Raw genomic sequence first — 22,743 nt, 5'->3', positions numbered from 1 at the left:
AATCTCGATCAGTTGTTGCCAGAGCTGTGAATGTCCACCCAAGCACCATCACTAGGCTATGGAATCGTCACCGACAACATGGATCAACTCGTGACCGTCCACGATCTGGCAGACTACGTGTGACCATGTCTGCACAAGATCGCAACATCCAGTTACGTCACCTTCGGTATAGGACCACCACTGCGACGTCTACTGCCTCAACCATACCAGGGCTGCGTAGGATTTTCGATCAGACCGTACAAAACCGTCTACGAAATTCTTAGGCCCCATGTGCAACCCATCATGGTGAACGTCAACGACGTTTTTCAACATGACAACGGCCGTCCTCACACAGCCCCACTCACCACTGTCTTCTTGAGACACCACAACATCAACGTTCTTCCCTGGCCCTCCAGATCACCAGATTAAAACCCCATCGAACATCTTTGGGACGAGTTGAATCGACGTCTGCGACGGCGACAACCTCAACCGCAGACTCTACCTCAGCTTGCAGCAGCTTTGCAGGCTGAGTAGACAGCCATTCCATAGGATGTGATTCGTCATCTCATCGCTTCCATGGGCAGGAGATGCCAAGCAGTTATTGATGCTCACGGGGGGCATACTCGTTATTGACGTTGAGTGACGTTAAACTTCACTTAGTTAGCGTGGACGTCGCCTTTGCAGACTTTGGATGTTCAGCAGTGAATGTGCAAAGTTTCACACATTTCATACAGAACTACCCGGAATAAACTTGTTAACAATTTGTCTCATATTTTGCCTTTTGCGTTTCTTTTTTTTTTTGAAGAGTATATAAGGTTATTGTCTCTTTTATCTTACTTAGCTTAGTCTTTATCATAAGATACAGAATGTGTTTCTGAACATCTGAGACACCATAGAAGGAATATTGTACCACTGGTACTTTCACTAGGCTGAGCTGTAGTAGTTTCTTTGCTCTTATTTTAATGGTAGCTTCTACATTTGTTTTCTGGTTTTTTTCATCTTTGCACTTTATAAACAACTGAGCAAAGCCTTCTACTAATTTTCATAGTTGGCCTTCTTCCTTGTTTTCCAGCTAGTTTTTATTCAATTTTCTCTGAAATAAACTTTAATATACATCTATCTTAATTGTGAATTTCTTAGTTTTTTGCACAGGAAAAGCATGTTCGTTTTGTCTTGTTGCTATTCCTATATCCAACATGAAGTTGTTTATAAGTAGGTACATGTATACACTTTGGTTCATTTATCGCTTTTATATAGCGTTGCTGTATACACGTATTACATCTCGTAATAAACGTTTTAACTAAAGCAGTAGTCATTTCTATTGAACTGTTTGCAAACACACAGGTTCCTGTTGGTACAGCTAAGATACACACTTGCACAACGCTAAAACAAGTAAAGTAATCGTTACAATGCCACGTTTTGAAGTTAAAACGAAACGTTGTTTGTTGTTGTTTGTTTTTAAACGCAAAGCTACACGTAATATGTGAGTCGTAGATTCGAATCCACGTCGCACCAAACATGCTCACCCTATCAGCTGTGGAGGCGTTATGAGGTAACGATCAATCCCACTATTCGTTGGTAAAAAAGTAGCACAAGAGTTGGTGGTGGGCGGTGATGACCAGCTGCCTTCCCTCTTCTCTTATATTGGTAAATTAGTGAAGGCTAGCGCGATTAACCATTTAATTGCTTTGCGCGAAATTCAAAAACAAACAAACAAAGCTACACAGAGGATTATCTGTGTTCTGCCGACCACGGGTATTGAAAAGCGGTATTTAGATGTATAACTTTCCAGAGATACCAGTGTGACGATATTGGGCATTACCACCTTATAAACTTAACCTCTTTACAAGGACGTCTATGGACACCATGAAGAACAAACACTGCACGAAATTTGAAACAATATTATATTTTGCTGGAAATACATTATTTATTAATGTATCTCAGAATTGTTGGTACGGGTATTAACATTTTTACTGATAAAGCAGTGAACAACGATTGGACACTTTCGTGCCATCTAGTATTACAAAAACGAAATACATTATCAAAAAAAAATTAGATTTTGAGAAACCGCAGCGGCTAATTTGTGCTCCATTTATTAATATCAGTGATACCTAAAGACCATACTGAAATAATTTGTAACAGATATATAACAATAATTTAAATATATATAATTTGATTCGTTATTCAAACCGCTGTATGGGTGTTGCCAATGAATTATATATTTTAAACGTATATATACATATATATATATAGATATACATATACTTGTCAACGAGAGAACTGTTAGAGATGTTCAGGTGGATAATAGTTTTGTACTTTGTTAGTTGTGTTATTCAAAATAATTTGTTATGATTCAATAATTACCTGAATTTAACGAATGTAATAAAATAATATAATCGTAGGTACTGCACAGAAGAATAAAATGTTTAGATTTAAAATATTACGTTAAACATTTATTGATATCGAATTAAGTAGAAAAGAACTTTTATTTTAATGATTTAATTTTAAGTAATGGGTTGAGAAATAATTCGTGAGCGTTTTTTCAAGTTAAACAAATATATTCATAAATGAAACGCTTTCGCAAAATATTTTTTGTCATTTGGTAGATAATTTTTTGCTCTAATAGATGGTGTGTTTGATTTTCATATGTCTTTAATTTTTGCTTTCATTTTCAGCTCATTAAATGGAATGTCAAGTGGACAAAATCGAGCATTTTCGACACCATATGCTTTTCGCATTTAATTTCTTGCAATTTCGTTTAAAACAATGCATACTATATACCTAGGTATTACATGAAATAAAGTATCATAATAAATGTTTTGGGTGTAATGTGTTCATGCATTGAAGTATTGTATAGTCTTGCATGTAATGCTTGAATGAAATTATTTAAAAACGCTCACGAATTATTCCTCAACCTAATAGAATATATTATATTTTGATATTTTTTTCATAAATGGTGTCCATGTAGTACTGAGAGGTTGTTAACAATTGTTTTGTTAAAACCGGCTGATGGTACATTGTAAATAGGTTTGAGTTACATGAAATTTATTTTATTGAAAATGTGTATTTTTTTTTTCCAATTCGTAAGTGGAGAGTGATCCTCTATCAACCGATTTTACTCTAAACATATAAAATATACCCAAGTATCTCTTGATCTAAAAAAAATACGTAGGTGTTATTTCAAGGTGGAAAATGCAACTAAGTGTTTAGACTTCGGACTCTCAACGCTAAAAACCGTGTTTTAACACCTGTGGTCGTGAGAACACAGATAATCCATTGTGTAGCTTTGTGTTTCATTCCAAACAAACAAAGAAGATGGAATGAAATTAAACAAACTTATAAGTCAATAAATAAATTTTCAAGTAAATTGAACAATGGGCCTGATAAGATACAATAGTACTACAGTAGTAATGTCAACAAATTAAACTATTTTGGCTGAAAATCAACACGTGCTTAATACCAGGATGAATAGCGTTTTAACTTAAATTTGAACATGTTAAAAAGTACGACACAACGTATAATTGGATGTAATGTGCTTTGCAGTAAAGAGGCTTACGCTGTGTATTTAATGTAATATGGTTTGTTTGTTTGAAACAATAAATTCACAGTTTTTAAAACTTCCTTTATATTTCTAAAACTTTAAAATAAAAAGTTGAAAAATTTATATATATATTACACACTCCTGCTTTTCACATATTTTTAACTGTACGACATTTAGTTACATTATTCAACTATAGATAGTGCTGACTTCTTCTTACTGTTTGTGTGTTTTTTTTATAGCAAAGCTACATCGGGCTATCTGCTGAGCCCACCGAGGGGAATCGAACCCCTGATTTTAACATTGTAAATCCGAAGATATACCTCTGTAGTAGCAGGGGGCTTTACCGTTTTACTTTTCCATTGAAATGGATCGTTTGCCACTAATGTTTATATTTAAGAATATTTTAAAGTTCTAAATGTAGTTTATGGTGTAAATAGAAATCCATATTGATTCACATGAATGCTTGAGTAAAAATATAGTTGAATATTTGTATAATTGATGAACATTTGTTTTTCAGTGAATTGCTAACAGGGCAAAGTATCACAGTTGTGTATTATGTTTTATAAATTAATATATCTATACATATTTTGACAGTTAATGGAGATCAGATAATTTTGCAGTAATCTAGGCTGTTCTCGGGGTAATCTTAGATAGAAATCTCAAATATATGAGCACTTCAAATGTGTCTGTAAAGTTACTTAGTTATTAACAAATGCCTTCCATGTCAGTTTGTTTTTATTCGTAGAAGTCTAACTAGTCAGTTTATTATTTATTAATGTGTGTTTTCTTATAATAAAATCATATCGACTATCTGTTGTAATCAACAATTCGAATCGATCCTATTATTTTAAAAGTATGAATCCAGACATTAACCGCTGAATCATCAGTGAATGTTAATTAACCTACCTACACAGTTCCTTATTTGATAGTAAAAGTCTACTTTTATAATTTATTATTAGTATTTGGTAATCCGGAACCAGGAAATAGGCTGCTCAGAGATGGGGGAGGGAAAGTAATTGATTATAACATCATAATTTCAAAATTTCCTGTCTGTGTCGTGTTCTTACGGACCCGTTGCTGCGTTGTCATAACAGGCGACTATCATGTAACATTTTCCCACCAGGGGCGCATCGTAGATATGATAACGTTGTTGTACCATGAAGAGAGGGTGAATGGCTTGATTGTCACAACTCAGACAAAACATGTCTCACTATGAATGTAACTAATTACAAACTTATTAATCAATTAAATTATCCTGAAAATGACGTTTAACTCTAATTCAAAAATTAATTAAGTGTTCATAAAAGTATTCTTAAGACTAATTCATTAGTTAATTAATTCTGCATGAAAAAGATGCTTGCCAATAAATTACCATTTTCATTTCCTGTAGAAGAAAAATGAAACCCGGATTGGTCACATGGTTAGAACGCTCGACTCCTAATCTAAAGATCAGGGGTTCGAGTGCCCGTAACACCAAATATGCGTCCTAATGTAACGGTCAATCCCACTATTCTTTGGTAAAAGAGTATCCCAAAAGTTCAGATTTATCTCTTCCATGGAAAATTTAACAATCTCTATAAAAATACATTGATAAATTTATTAAAATAAAGCAAGAAAGTTCTGGTTGTCCCTCTCACTCATAACATCTGAAACAAAGCAGTTTTATTTAAACCAATATAACAAAAATGTTATATCGGTCAATATAACAAAAATGAAGCAACCACTTAAAGAAACACTTTTCTGAAAAGGGGCCTGGTATAGCCAGGTGTGTTAAGGCGTTCAACTAGTAATCCCAGGGTCGCGGGTTCGAATCCCTGGCGAACCAAACACTGTCGCCATTTCAGCCGTGGGGCGTTATAATGTGACGGTCAATATAACCATTAGTTGGTAGAAGAGTAGCCGAAGAGTTGGCGGTGTGTGGTGATGACTAGCTGCCTTCCCTCTAGTCATACATTGCTAAATTAGAGAGGGCTAGTAAAGATAGCCCTCATGTAGCTTTGCGCGAAATTCAAAAATAAACAAACAAACAATTATTAAAATGTTATTTGCTGTCCAACTTTGAAGCCGTTAATTAAATAAATTTAATTGCAACTGTGTTTAAACAATTAACAAGAAGATACAGTTTTCGTTCCCTTCTTCTTTAACGAGATGAACACATCTTTTATTCATTAAACTCCCTATTCCAAAACCACGTAATTTTTTTCCTTACATACAATTTAGTCAAATGCGGAATATTTTTGTCTCTTTGGATTATAAGTGTTGCAACCATTTCACATTTTAACTTCCCAACTAAAAATGTGATTATTTTCGAAGGACCATGTGACCTGGGTCATATCTCGACTGATGGTTCAGCCATAGGATCACGATTCTTTCCAATCCTCGCAGACATTTTCATAGAGAAATGGTCCTTTCATCCACAACTATAAAACCAAGTTTTTACAGACGTTATATCGACGACACTTTCGTTATTTCGTCCCACTGTCATGAAAACTTACCAGCTTTCTTAGAACATCTCAGTTCCGTAGACAAAATAATCCACTTCATCATGGAAATCAAAGAACAAAACAGCCTACCCTTCCTTAACATACACATCAGCAAGAAAGAAAGACAAATCACCACAAGTCTGTCCAAAAAACTCACACACACCAACAGATACCTACACTTCCAGTCCAATCATCAAACCTCGACAAAACATGGTATAATGCAATGCCTAAACAACAGAGCAAAAAACATTTGCGATAAGATATCCATCGAAGCAGAACGCCAAAAGATCGTAGAGAGTCTTAAACAGAATGGTTACACCTATTATTCCTTCATCAAAAACTTCTTGAAGAAGACCACGACACAAAGAAAAGATCAGAAAGTCACCACAACCAACATCATTTACCTTCCATAACTGTAATATTTCAGTGAAAAACTCAAACGCAAAGACAAGAAATTCAAAATAGATATCTGGTGGAAATACTACAACACCTTAAGGTAAAATACAAAATACCAAAAAGAATCTCAAAAACATCATCTAAGGAATTCTGTGTTCCTGCAACGAAACATACATTGGAGAAACAGGAAGAAAATTCGCGACAAGTATAAATGAACATAAAGATAGTACAAGACTAATGAAAATATAAAATTCAGCTATTGCAAAACAGGCCACGTCAATTGGAGACAGAATAAACTGTGAGAAAACTATAATTATCGACACAGACAAATTCTGTAAGACAAGAAAAATCAAAGAATAATTTTATATTAACATTCTTAAACCTTTACTAAAAAGAGATTCAGAATGAGAGGTGAGTAACCTATGGCTACAATTGGTTGAATCTACAGGAACTTTCTCCAGTCAAAAACAGCGGTATTCCAACCAATAAAAACACGTTCTTCACAATACACGAGGACACTATAAAAACCGACAACACCTTAAACATAAGCTGACCATAAGACGAAAGGTGGAATACTTGTGTCTCCAGTTGCTGTCTATTATACAAAGTACCACACATATTGATTACTTGCTTTTGGCTTTCATTCAGTTGATAACTCAGTTTCCCATTCTCTTGAAAATGATAATCCTTTAAATAATAAATTTACTATAATAGTAAGATTCAGCCAACTTGATTTTATTGTACACAAGATATTAAGTTTGGGGTGCTTTCCTTTTAAAATGTCTTTATTTCACTTCTTTTCGTATCTAATAAATAACGTATTTCTCACAAAGTAAACCCTATTTTTAAACTTCGTGCAGTGTTTGTTCTTCATGCTGTCCATAGACATCCTTGTAAAGAGTGTGGGTGTGTAAGGTGATAATGCCCTTAGAGCCACAATGGTATATCTTCGGACTCATTCCTCTCAACACCAAGTTTCGATACGCTTGGTCGGCAGAACACAGATTGACCTTTGTTTAGCTTTGTGCTTAATAACAAACAACAACAAATAAAAGTGTTAAACGCACGTTAGTTTTTTTAGATAAGATGAAACTTCTTTAACACAACAAATTTTTACTGATGCTTTTACATATTTGACACTGTTTTTATACCATGACATCTGGAGTGAGGAGGAATAATCTAAACAGGTGGAAAGAGACATGTATCAATAGAATGTTATCTGGTATTGTTGGACAACACTCTAAGTATTTTCATTTTAACTTAAAAATGTGGCATAATCACAATGATTTTACTTATTTTAGTTTTGTGCAGGTGTTATCTTACCTGTACCAACAGACGCCGGCGGTTTGCAAACAAATCAACATAGATGACGGCTAGTTTTGTTAAATCATTTGTTTGTTCGTTTTCTAGTGTTAGCCACTGAGATCTCACCTCATGTTCTGGCGTTATAAATCAGCGAGTTTATTGTTGAGTGACTAGTAGAAGTTGCTAAGCCTAATTATTGATATTTTATTTTATCTTGTTATTGTAACCATCGTATTTGTTACACCGATTACATTCGTTTCTTGTTCGTCTCTGCAAGCCTTGGACAGACAAGTGTGTATTGAGTTTAAATGTAAAACACAAGAAAGGCAAGTGAAAAAAATTAAAGACTTAACTAATGAAGTTTACCGAGCCCCATTTTAACCAAACGGGGTAGAGAATCGTTCTCTGAATAACCGTATATGGGGCAGTCTCACCTTCTCTTCTCGTTTACTTTTTGATGTTTTTTTAATTTCGGGGAAATATAAACGAGAGTTATCTGTTGTACCCGAACCTAAATTATCAGCAATAAATTAGAAGGATATTGTTTGGCTACTCTTTTATCAACGAATAGTAGAATCGACCAGAACATTGTAACATTTGTGTAATTTTGCGCCACACAAAGTATAACTTTATTGACTTTATTTTGTATCTGTGATCGATTTGAAATGTCTTTTAATATTCCACACATGTTTATTAAACCTTATCTGTGGTGAATTTGATACAATAGTAGCAGGTAAATGTGGGAAAGAGATGTTAGTGATTTCACTACTGCACCGTTTGTCAATTACCGTGTTAAAGTTATAGATTGCAGGACCTCAGTCGAAAAGAGTTGGGGATCCACTATAAACAAACACATGTTTCAATAAAGAATATCAAATTGATTAAAAATTATAAATAAATAAACAGTTTACTTTAAAAGTAACTTCAATATATTCACTCACCATGAAATCAACCGATATATCCGGGTTTATGATAAGATGTTGAAATAAAACCTCTGTCACTAAGAGGTCATCATAGTGTCAACCTTATCATTACTCAGGTTAATTTGATAAGATATTCGTATTGAATGAGTGTAATGTTTCACTGTTAAATGCTCAACTTTTCGATTTTATGTTAGTGTACTGTGTTAGATAAGTTAAGAAATCAAGTTATTGGAAAAGTTCAAACAGAAAATCGATGCACTGTTTTCAGCATAACGTATTATAAAATTGGAAAGACTGTCCTGGAAGACGTGATACAGCTAAGAGTTCTTTATCTGTTTCTTTAAAATGTTATTTTAATGTAGTAACTTGATTGATATCAGTTCTGTTTACGTTTTTAAACGGAAAGCATCCTATTGTTCGAAGATGACACTTGCTAGCTATGTGGCTTTCAAGTATATTCTTCTGTATGCAATAGACACAATGTAATACGTGAAGGTAGTAACGTAATATAGAAACAATGAATGGATAATAGTGTTATACATGTATCAACTTACAAACAATTTCACATTGGATATAAGATTAAGGAGAAGATAAACAAATGTGTGTTTCCGATGCAAAAATAAAATAAAGTCACAATTAAGAGAGATGTATCTCAAACTGTTTTAAAGAGACGTTGTTCGCTCTTCTATGTAAAATATTTTCTCAACCCAAACGAGCCGTTTTTACATATATATTTCTCTACAAGTGGGTTTTCTCGACATCACTGATTACCATCTCTTTAGTTTTCATTAACTCGAAAGGAAAACAAGAAAAAAACCAAAATATGAACGTATATGTTATTGATTTTTCAGTGACAAACATCTCCAACATCTGTATAGCTCAATGTTCACAAGCTATATTGTTATTAGATAACTAAAATTTTCAGTTTCCCATATAATTCCGTAAAGCTATTTTGGATCCAGTTTGGTTATTTCTGTAATTAGAGCTGTTTTGGTGGGTAATTAGTGGGCTATTACTGTTATTGGTTATCAATGAAACTTGATTTGTAATGCGTATCTCAGAATTGTTTTGTAATGATTTGGTGATTGTTTCTGATTTGGATAAATATCTTCTAACGTGCAGAAAAAAATAAAAAACCTTGAGATAACTCTTGAGATCCGAAGGACTGTAGCACCATGCATGATTACATTATTGGAACAAGCTGTATACATACGAGGTCTGTTCAAAAAATACGCGGACTGACGTCATAAAACAAAATGTACTTTATTGAGAAGTTACAGGCCTGGAACCCCTTCAAAATACTCTCCTCCCCAACACACACACTTATCCCAACGGTGTTTCCGCTTGTTGAAACAGTCCTGGTACGCTTCTGTTGTAATGTCCTCCAGCTCCTTCGCCACATTTGCCTTAATCTCGGGAATCGTCTCAAATCTTCTTCCTTTCAAGGGTCTTTTGAGTTTGGGGAACAAGAAAAAATCGCAAGGAGCAAGGTCAGGTGAGTAGGGGTGGTGGGGAAGAACAGTGATCGAGTGTTTGGTCAAATACTCACGAGTTCTGAGGGCTGAATTTTGCAGCAACGCGGTGCATCTTCAATTTTTTGGTCAAAATCTCGTAACAAGATCCAACTGATATCCCACACTCTTCAGCAAGCTCCCTGACAGTCAGACGTCGATTTGCCCGCACCAGGGTGTTGATTTTGTCGGCGTGTGGGTCGTCAGTTGACGTGGAAGGACGTCCAGGACGCTCATCATCTTCAATGGACTGTCGACTATCCTTAAAACGTTCATGCCACTTGAAACATGCCGTACGCTTCATAGCAAAATCACCGTAAGCCGTGTTAAGCATAGCAAAAGTTTTAGTCGCAGATTTTCCAAGTTTAACAAAAAATTTCACAGCAAGTCGTTGCTCCTTCAGATCATTCATTCTGAAATCCGCCAAACGAAAAAATCGCACTTCACTTAAAACCGCGTAGCTAATACACAAATGAAGATATCTGCAATCGGGAAATGGCGTCGTAATCAGCTGATTTGTGCAAACCTAGCGACACCAAGCGGATTCCCCTGGAACCAACTGGAGCCGCGCAATTCAAACACTCCGCGTATTTTTTGAACAGCCCTCGTATGTGTAGATGCTGTCATTTTGAGTAAAGAAGACAACCATCAACTATTCAATAAGAAACGAACTGTGTGATTAAAACATGTTTCATTGAGTTGGTTATCAACTTTCAAAATTTAAATGGGTCGATGATTCAATGTGATATGCTACAAAGAACATTATCGTGTTTATATAAAAATAGATATGAGGTTTGAAAGAAAAGTATTGAAGTACTTTTGTTGTGAGGTTATGTCTTAGTATGTAATTAATGAGTAAATACGTATGTACTTGTGTAGGGTTAAGTATCAGTTTATGGTTAAGTTAAGAAGTGGTAATAAAAGTACTTAGGTAAGTGTTTGGTATTTTCAATCCTGATGTCATCTTATACAATACATGGGTGAAAGAACTAGGATAGATCCCCAAAACTTTAGTCATAGCTATCACTGGCTTCTAAATGATTACTAGATGAAGGGCAGCCAGACAGTAGTAACCGCTGTCCATTCAGTTACTCTTAACCGAATATTGGGATTGTATGTTTCTATCAAAACGTATCACAATTGAAGTTTTCAGCTTTCAGTAATATGTCGTAACATGAACCTTGGATCTTCCAATGCACAAGCTAATCTCTAGGTCGTAACCGGCTCGACCTCAAGCAGGACTAAGTGTGACTGTACGAGTCACATGTGAGTATTTAGATATTTAGAGCTAAAAGATTAATAGTGGTTTAAAAGTATCTAAAATTTTGATCTGAACAGTATATTAAAAATTGTATCAAGCGAGACAATGTGTCATTTTATAAAAAAATTAGAGAATTCATTTACGTGTGGCAGTTTTGGTGTGATCATAGTTTAACTTGATATGCAACTTATAATAGAAAACAAAAGATGAAATATCATATGCATATATATGAACAAAATAAGTGCTGCTGATATGAAATATTTTAGGTTTAACATTACACAATACACATGCTGTTTTGATAGACATAACTTTGTCATTAAAAAACAAAGTCACTTGGATATTTTGAAACGTATTTTTAAACAAATTTACTACAGAATTATTAATAGTAGCCTTATAAAATTAGGTTATTATAATTATTTTATACCTTCTGTGTTCCATGATTAACATTAAATAACTATGTTTATGGAGTTATTGTTTTAATGAAATAGTCTCCCCATGGGACAGCGGTAAGTTTATGGATTTACAACGCTGAGATCAGAAGCTCGATTGCCTTCGGTGGACACAGTAAATAGCCCGATGTGGTTTTGTAAAAAAGAAAACTATGTGTGCTTGATCATTCGAAAAGCTTTTCATTCTCTACAGTTAATTAGAAAGTTAAGTTCTTGTTTTCTACTCTAAATAAGTTATCAAATCTATTAGACAAAAGTGAAAGAAGATTACCTCATACTTACAGTTTAAGGTCCCTACATATAGTTGTTAGATTTCCATGTATTACACGTGGATTGATATTAGTACAGCAACAATAAGAGATACCTTGAAAATGTTTAAACAAATTACATAGAGCTGTACTTATTGACACAACCATGCTGCAAAATATTTACAATACATTCTCTAACACCATTATCACAGGTGACCTATTTTCGGAAACGTTTACCATGGAAGCTACATTGCAAGGCTATTGTGAAGATGCGTGGTCATCTGATAGAGAATACTGTAATCAAGATTAATGATTTATTTACAGAAAGGTTCGTTTCAGGTCATTATATTTTCAATAAAATCGTTTCCTAGTGTTTTACAAGCAAAAAAAGACAATAATATTAAAAAAGTAAAAGTAGCCTGAAAAAATAAAAATACATAAATTAGAGAATAAAATGTTTCTTAAGCACAAAACTACACGATCGTTGACGAGTGACGAAACTTATTTATTAGTGTTATGAACCCTCAAACTTACCTTCTAGACACGGGGTCAACTGAACGGGAAAGAATGATTTTATGAATTAATATGTGGGAATTATTAAATATAAGAAAATAAACAAACTAACATAAAGAGGACAGTATATTTAAATACTTGTCATTTCATCTGTAGGGCCATTATAATGTTACGGCTAATACCATTATTAGTTGAAAGTAATCCAAAAGCTAGTTATTGGTTGTATTTACTAACTACCTTCCCTGTAGTAAAAAGAAAGAAAACAATAGAAAGAATGCATAGATAGTCTTCTTGTAGGTTTATACTAAACTGAAACCACAAACTCTCAGTGTAGCTATTTTCAGAACTCTCAGTAACACTGTACTTATAGAGTATGTACCTGAACTGAAAAGACTAGAAACTGAAAGGTCGGTCTTTCCATTCTCTTATATATTTTAACTGTTTCGGAAATACAACGTGATATTTTGGCAACATATAATAGTTTACCTTTGATACAACGATTAAAGTAAATGAAACTATCATGAAAACAAATAAACTAACAGAATAAGGCCGAAAAAATGTATTTATCTGAATTAAACTGTAATACCTCACTATATATTAACACAATTCTGACATAAAATATGTTTTATGGCACTTTTATTGCAAAGTATTTATTATTATATATTTTTTCATGGTTACATTAATTTTATTACACCAACACTCTGCCAGGACTTCATCTTTGTTTCTCGAACCACTTTCATTAATCCTCAATTACTTTCCCATTTTAATACTGAAAACAACTCAAGCAGTACATTTAATATAAAATAAAACAACACAAACACCAAGATATCTCACCTTTACATTTCTCAAAAGAAGTCTTCAAGTACAAATTTACTCAAAGTGATAGATGCGAACAAACACTTATTATTTCGCTATAATAGAGGTTTTTTTCTGAAAAAAAAAAACTGGAGAATTTGAGAACTCTAACAGAGTCCAGGAAATACTTGTTTGAAACACTGGATTAATGTGTCAATGTTATGAGAAATTATTCGTAGAATTCAGTTGCTTACAGGATAGGTTTTTTAAAACTGGAGAAATGATGCTGTTTTGTTTGAACTCAGTGCTCGTTTTTAAGGTGTGAAAAATGGAAGTAACGTCGACTTTGGCTTCAAATAATGATAAACAAAGTGAAAATAAACATAAGTATAATGAACATAACTATGTACTGGATATGTTGGACTTTTTTCTAGTCATTTCTTCTTCCTTAGTATCAACCTGTTTGCCGACACATTTTCACCTGTATATATATCAGGTCATACCTTAAGAAATGTCCGACCTTAGGCTCAGAAAAAAGAAAGAATTTCAAACGCTTTTAATGTTATTTTAATCAATAATATATGTTCCATTACACTGTACAACAATTTTTTGAAAAGTTTTTGCTGATTGTGACAGGTACCTGGTGTGTATGCACAAATATAGTTTTGGTTTTGCTTCATCACGTAGGAACTCTGAGAAATAGAGAGTTAACTGTTTACTGGCAATAACGTATTGAATTGCGATTATGTTTCCAATACGCTATTAATTTCAACATAATTAAAAGTGTTTTGCTTCTGATTTTTGCTTGTATTCAATGTCCGGTGCATCACGTTGCAGTGTCCAACAGTAGTCAGCAAGCATTGGCGGATTCCAGTTGCCCTGATATCGTTTTTACATTGCAGCAATGTCCTGGTGAAACCTTTCATCGTGTTCGTCACTGAAAGCACCGAGATTTGTGGGGAAGAAGTCCAAGTGTGAGTGGAGGAAATGAATCTTTAGTGACATGTTGCACTTCATTGTTTTGTATGCTTTGAGAAGTTGGTCTACCAGCTGAATGTAATGTGGGGCTTTGTAATTGCCAAGAAAATTGCCAACAACGTCTTTGAAGGCTTTCCAGGCAATCTTTTCTAGCCCAACAGATCTTCGAACCGCTTGTCACTCATAACATGCCTGATCTGAGGGCCAACAAAATGCCCTCTTTGATCTTGGTCTCAGTTATTCTTGGGAACATCTGTCTTAAATAAAGAAAACCTTCGCCTTCTTTGAGGTTTAACGTTGACGAATCAATAAAGAGACGCCACTCTTGCGGGTCATGTTCAAAACCCAAAGCAGAAAACAATCCTTCGATGTCAACACAAAAACAGAAACTGTCAACTTGTGCAGAGAATTTGGTTATATCATCTTGACGGCTTCGAAAAACAGAAAGCTTCGTACCTGGTGACAGCAAACACCATTCCTGTAGTCTCGAACCCTACAATTTGTCTTTTGCTTTTGACAGACCTAAATATCTGACCATATCGTTTAATTCTGACTGTGTTATGAGATGTGGATCGCCTGAGGAGCACGGTTCAAAATCCAGATCAATGTCACTGCCAGTTCATTGTATTGCAGTTTCTTCACAAGGTTCGTCCAAGGTTCATTCCTCTGGTGGTTTCGAAATTGGAAGACTGTCGTCATGTGGCACGGGTCTCATAGCTGAGGGCAGATTAGGGTATACAATTGACTTCTTGTTTTTGAAAGATAAACCAGACACATTAGTCAAACAAAAGTAACAGTCCGCCACATGGTCTTTCGAGAGCCTCTTAGCCAAGCCCTCAGACAGACAGCACATGTCACACAACAAATGTGAGGCGCCCATTCCTGGTCTTTATCACCAATTTTACAGCCGAAGTACAGATGATATGCTATCTTCAATAGAGCAGTCATTGAGCGTCTCTGATGAACAAGCGCATACTCGCCACAGATATAGCAGAATGTCCTGTAAAACGTCTATAACGTCTAACTTACTTGTTACAGTGCTACTGAGGCAATGCTATATTCTGAAACAATACGTACACACTATGAGGTCTATATTAATCCAATGAGCAGGATCTGTGTAAGCAAGCCACTTTTATAGCCTGGTGAGACAGTGTCAAGCTGCCTCCGGCCTGCCAAGGCATGCCCGGGCTGCATACTTCCACAGAACAACTTCCAACCTGGCCTGATTTTATGCCTGGACATGTCCAGACTGCACAAAACATTTTTCATAGATCTCTTGCAGAAACGAAAGTTTTGGACAGAAATGTAAAAAAAAAAACATGACAAAACTAAAGATTTCGATGAAACGGTACGTGATGGGCAAATTTGGATGTGATTTTTGTGATAAGCAGCCAAAAATCTATAAGGAACATCCAATAGTGTTCAAGAAGCAGAAACTTTGTTATGCAGTGGTATTATTAATTACTTCGTGCTAACGGTTCATAAGTTTTTGAATGTCATTTCTATAAAATTATTAGGGTTTAAAAGAAAAGAATTCAGAGAGGGTAGTTTTAACAACTTCATATGTTCCAATATCTTTTCTTCAAAGATAGTTGTGCAGCCTTCGGAATACATTATAATGTGACTAGGTAAAAACTGGAGAATATGGAAAATGTAGAAGTTTTCCCAGTCTAGCTATTCAACTTGGTGTATTATTCTGGTGAAATAGAACACCTTTACGACTGATCAAAGCAGGCCTCTTTTCTCTTAGTGCAACATTCAAGCGCTCTAACTGTTGACAATAGAAGTATGATGTGATTGTTAAATCAAGTAACAGCAGCTCAAAGTGTTTCACACCAACAATATCCCAACAAACGTTTAACAAGACTTTCCTAGGGTGAAGGTCCATTTTGGGCTGTGCTTTAGCCAATTTGCCTGTACTGAGCCATTGATTGCGGCGCTTAACATCTTTGTAAAATATCCATTTTCATCGCCAGTTACTAAACTGTCCAAAAAGATGAGTTACGTTTACGAGAGTGAAGAAAAGTGCAACTGTTTACTCTTGCTCTGTGGTTTCCTTCTATAAGATCATATTGGTCCAATATTCCAAGTTTTGACACCATTCCAAGCTGTTGCAGATGATTCTGAACTGTTGAATGTGTTGAATTAAGCTTCTGTACTAATTCTTCAATTGCTGCAGCACAATTTTCATCAAGTACAGCCAGCAACAAGTCATCATTAAACTCAACAGTACAACCTGAACGTGGCGCATCACTTGAGCTGTACTCACCTGATCTGAGCTCCTAAAACAAACTTCGACATTTTCTTTCACTGAGGGACTCCGCACCATAAAAACCTTAATTTTTTTTGTTTAGTTTATGCTGCACTGTTACTTTTTAAACTCATAAAGCATTATATACCTAATGTGCTCCTCAGACACATCCATCTTTATTAGGTATTATTACATTAATGATCTGAAAAAGTAGAAATGGGTTGGTTTCTTTTATTTGTCTTAACATTTTTATACACGTCTTACTACCTATTTTAGTCATTAAAGCCCTCTACAAACACAGAAAGTGTGATTCACTTTCTGTATGAAATTTTTGGAGATTACTTATGGGATGATGTGATATTTTTCGTGATAACGAGAAAATCCATTTGTAGAGAAAAATATTACCAACCCCTAACTTTGGTAAAACTATCGAAAAATTGTAATCAATGCACAAACATTATCCAAAAATTTACAGAAAAAACTACTTAAATCCATATTTAACACGAAATACAAAGAACTACATAACTTACAGAAAAAAAAAATGAACTTTGAACATCAACTGGCATGCTGCATGAAACCAGAAACTTACGGATATCTACAACGAAACATAAACCAAATCAACACTAGGAATGACAGGGACAAAAAGATCTGCCACAACACAAAACTAAAGAAACTAAGATGCAAACATCAGGAAAAACACCAACACGACAAACCGTTGACTAACCTCATAACAGATCCGACCGACAATTAAACACAGACGAGATACATCTACTTAACAAAGGACTGAACTTCGCAATAGCACCAAGGTACATTCCAACCTTAGAAATTAAAACATGATTAGAAGACCTAGCCAGAAGATTTGTGATACTCTCCACAGAAAACAAAAACAACAAGAAAACAACCGAAAAGTACCAACAGAAAGAAGACAACTTCGGCAATTTAATTCACATCCGACAGCCACACTTCGCTGAAAAAATAAAATTTTCCAGAAACACGTAAAAACAACATCTTAACAATTTTTTCAAAGAATTTTCTCACAAAACCATCAACATAATTTCACAAAACAGAAAACTAAACAACAACCTTACAAAAAGAGACATTAATTCAATTAAAAACCTAAATCAAGAAAAAACATAAAAATTCTAACAGAAGATAAAGGTAACGCTATATGTATAATGAACACGAGTGAATACATCCAAAAAATGAAGAACATTTTATCAAACGTAAAACTGACTCACGCACACCACATATGTACGGCATCTCCAAACCTCATAAACCAGATTGTCCATTACGACCAATAATGTCAACATATGAATCATTTAATTACAATCTTGGCACATACATAGCATGGGCATTCTCCAAATATGTAACATCAGTCAGCTGATTAATCAAAGACTCTTTTAATATAAAGTCTAATCTTAATCATCTTGTCCAGTTTCAATGTTATATCTCTCTTTACAGAAGTCCCAACCACTAAAGCCTGCAAGATAGCCTTAGAATGTTATATCCGAGAGCCTAACCCATCAATAAACATTCCCAGCAATCAATTAGCAACCCTCATAGAATTAACCACGATGAAGACAAACTTCATGTTCAACAACCACAACTATATACAAACAAATAGCCTAAGCGAATACAATGCAGTATTACAAGTTCTAGCCAATATTTTTATGACACAAGTTGAAACACAAGCAAATAACGCAGCATTACATCTACCACTATAATATTAAAAATATGTAGACGACACCATTGCGGGATTCACATCTAGAGAACAAACACTTTAATTTTTTAATCACATTAACTCTATACATCCCAACATTAACTTCAATTGTGAACAGGAGGAAAGCAATCAAATATCATTTCTTAACCTCAAAATTACAAGAACCGACACACAATTTAAAACAGAAATCCACTGAAAAATCACCCATACTGGACTATACATTCCTTGGGACTCAGCACATGAAACAAAACAAAAACTCAACACACTAAGAAACCAAATAAACACAGCCATAAAACTATGCTCACCAGATAAAATTAACGACGAATTAAACAAAATAAAACAATACTTCATCAACATCAATAAGTTTCCTCCACAAACCGTAGAAAACATTATACACACACAGCTAGACAAAAAGCAAAATCAACTAACAAATGTAAATATATCCCATGAATTTAAAAATCACAAAACCATATACTGCTGCATAACATATATTTCTGACATCAGCAGACAAATAACTACCATTTGGTAAAAACTAGTAACAAAATATGACATTCCAGTTAATACCAAATTTATTCAAAAACCAGGCACAAAATTAAGGTCTATACAATGTAAAAACTACATTGACAAACACCAGACCAACATTATTTATAAAATACAATGTGATAACTGCCACGACTTCTATATTGAAGAAACAAGTAGCAAAATGGAAACCAGATTTAAAGAACCTAAAAAGTCATCTTCACATGTTTTCGAACACTGCAAGTCAAATAAACACAACATAACCATAGAAAACACTCAAATACCAAATAAAGAAACAAAATAAACAAACGCAAAATTAAAGAAGCCTCAAGCCTCACTTATGCAACAACTCAAGCCCAAAATAAATCAATACAAAGAAACATCTTTATATCTGTATTAATAAATATAATCAAACATCTAAGCATGCTCTCGATATTCCTACTCTCAGTTACACAACCGTCTTCAAACATGTGGTCAGCTATCTGTCATTTACCTCTTTCTTTTTTTGAGAACCTGGCGATGGCTGACGAAGGTCGAAACGTTGTTCGCTCCTCCACATCGAGCCTTCTCTACGTATATTAGCCGATTTTACATATATATATTTCTCTATAAGTGCGTGTTCTCATCATCACGGAATACCAGTAATTGTTTATAAAATATGTGGCCACAAAAAGGTATCAAACGCACAACCCTTTTTTCTCTTTGACACTGTTTGATATTTTCATATGTGGACAAAAACTGGTAATATTTGTAAAATGTATTGGTGATACAGTATGTGGAACAGTTTTATCAATATATCCAGTGTTTCTTGATGCCAATGAAGTGACATCTGGTGATTAGTCAGAATTTTTTTAAAGATATGTCAGACCTTGCGTTGTTGAAGTATGGGACTATATCAGTGTTTCATATATAATATTATTGTAGGAGTTAATACATTTAGACGACAAAAATGCTACGGTGCAAAAAATTATTTAGAATAACTTAAGTGACAGATTTACGTTTATATATCTACTTCGATATAGGTGTTTGTTTCACTATTTAACATATTTAGAAATGCATGTAACTTCCACTGTCAAATGCGTAATTCAAAACTTTAGCCCATTTACTAAAATTGTAGAAGATTCTGTTGGGTATGTATCAACATTATAAGTGCATGTAAAGGCTAGTATTGTTGTACAAGATGAAATCTCTAGAATCTCACCTTGCGATATTAGATTTGTCTCAGATACTTTTTGGATTCTTCGGGGATATTGTGAATATTTATCCTACTGACAGTTTATTGATGAGTGACAATGATGAACGTGATGGATCAGCTCGAAGTTCCGTTTGCTTGAAGGAAACTGATCTGTAAGCAAGAAAAGAATCCGCGGATCTCTTCATTTCTTAAATATGTACTTCGGAAAGATGAACTGCAGAAAGTTCCAGATGTTTATTTTTTTTCATAAGAGGTGTTCTCATAAGAAAATAGAGAACACCAGATTTGCCAACTTCAAAATAGTAGGCTGTAGTTTATCAAATCGCTTTTCCCATAGGATATCATTCTGAAATATTGAAAAGTTAGCATGAAATTTCCATTGGAGGACATTTCAGAGTTAATAAGACACTTGAAAAAATTATGAGACATTTCTTTTGGCCAAACATTAGTCAGAATATTCCTCTGTTTTGTAAGTCCTGTCATATCTGAAGGATAATTGGAAAACCTAATTAGAAAATTCCTGTTGCTCTTTTTAAAACCTATCATAGCTTTCCAAGAGCCTCTAAGTTGTGTGATTGTTGATTGTGTTGAGCCTTTAACAAATAAGATAACCTTTGTGCTAATGTAATTTCACGTGCTAATGTAATTTTATAACGATAAGAATATTTTTATTGATTGTGTTATATACTGTGATGATTACTGAAGTTTTATAAATATTCTTTGATATTGTATTATTTTTTATCCGCAATGCATATCTATATATAATATCGTAGTTAAAAACCATGTAACGACGTTAACCATATTACAATATCATCATATCTACAGAAATATGAAACTTTGGATTATAACGTTGTTAGTTGCTGTTGTATTCAATATGTTGATATCTAACATTTCATACACTCTGCTGTTTTGACTTTCGTTTGCATTAACAGTAGGTTTGAAGTCATCAAATTGGATCCCACAAAAGCTTTACGCAAATATTTATAACGACTTTAGTCCAGATGTAATGACCCCCGGCCACATGGTCTTTCCAAAATAATCACACATTTCTAGTAGGAAAGATTGAATGTGAAGTGGTAGTAACAGTTATAATACAAAGAGATAAAAATTTTCCATATTTATCTAGAATGTATGTAAAAAAACATCTACGTGGTTTTGGAATAGGGAATTTGATGGTTAAATGGTGTATCCGACTTGCTAAAAAAGAAGGCTACGAAAAAATACATATTATTACCAACTGTTTAAACCCAGGTGCAATTAACTTTTATTTACTTAACGGCTTCAAATTCCGGCAACAATTTACCTTTGCAGAAACGTGTTTCTTTAAGTGGTTGTTTACTGATATGGAAATAAGTTTTCAAAAACCAAATATTACAGTGTTTATATATAAAACTATTTAATTCATAACGACTTTTGATGTATATTATCCTACTAGTTTTTCGTGATACAAGCTAAAACAGAGCATTCATCATCAACACCATTATTGTTTCGAATGATTTTCTATAGACATCACTTTATTATTTTGATTCTTTTCCTATTTAATAATACTTTCCATGCACTTCCGATTTGAAATTCACCCTACAATACCACATTCAAATAAATAATTCATCTCCTTTAATTATATAATAATTATAGAGAAAATAGAGTTTGAAACTGAGTAAGCTGTTTTACCTTATCAGAGATTCATTTAAAAGTTACCACTCCAGCTGGTCTTTAGTTTCTTTATGATTTTCTTTCAATATTTCTTTTCATTTTGAAATACAGTTCTTGTAAATTATTTATTAAAAACAGACTGCTTTACACCTAACATCATCTATTTGAGTTATGTTTAAAAACACATACACAGCTAATTTCAAGATAATTTTAACGTATAAATAAATAAAGGACATCTAATGTTTATGACATGATGATATCAAGATACTCTAAAAGCTTAATATTTTAATTATTTAGAGTAACGAAAGAAGTGAAAAATTGATATATGAATAAAATAATGAATATTTAGTAAAAACATCACTGATCCAGTTTGATACATAAAACCTTTTGATGATCTTTATTAGTCGGTGTTAGCAGGTGATTTACATTCTCACTTATGCAAGAAGGAACTTAAGTCAGTAATCAGCTAGAATGTTAAAGTCAAGAGATAACTAAAAGTTCAAATGCTAAATTATATAGGTTTACGTTACTTACGTGCACCATGTAGTTTAAGGTATCTTTGATCATGTCGTTCATTAAACGTGCATTTATGTCGATTGTGCGCTTCAGTTTCAAGGTTTGAAATTAAATCTATATGAACATTACAATGGTTTTATACTACAATAGCCTATAATTTTAACAATGTCTCTGGGATACTATAATAATTTTAAACATTTAAGGTTCAGATGTGTGCTTACTACTTATTACTTACTGTAAAATTTATATCATATTTCGTGAGTTGAATATTTGTAAGTTTATTCGAGAAATATTTACACAATCTGTGGATAATTTTTATGGAATTTAAGGTTTTTTCTAACAAGATTCTTGTTACCGAAGTTTGATGGTTTATTTATTATTGGAAATCAAATATTTATTTTAGTAAATACATTGACATAATGAAACGATTTCTCTTTATGACATACGATTATTTCTGTTGTTATGTTTTTGTGTTCACTTTTTAAACTCGTGAAATTGATGATGAGA

Source organism: Tachypleus tridentatus, chromosome 7, assembly GCF_004210375.1.
Source record: "Tachypleus tridentatus isolate NWPU-2018 chromosome 7, ASM421037v1, whole genome shotgun sequence".
NCBI classification, from domain to species: domain Eukaryota; kingdom Metazoa; phylum Arthropoda; class Merostomata; order Xiphosura; family Limulidae; genus Tachypleus; species Tachypleus tridentatus.
Note: the sequence above shows the minus strand (reverse complement) of the source record.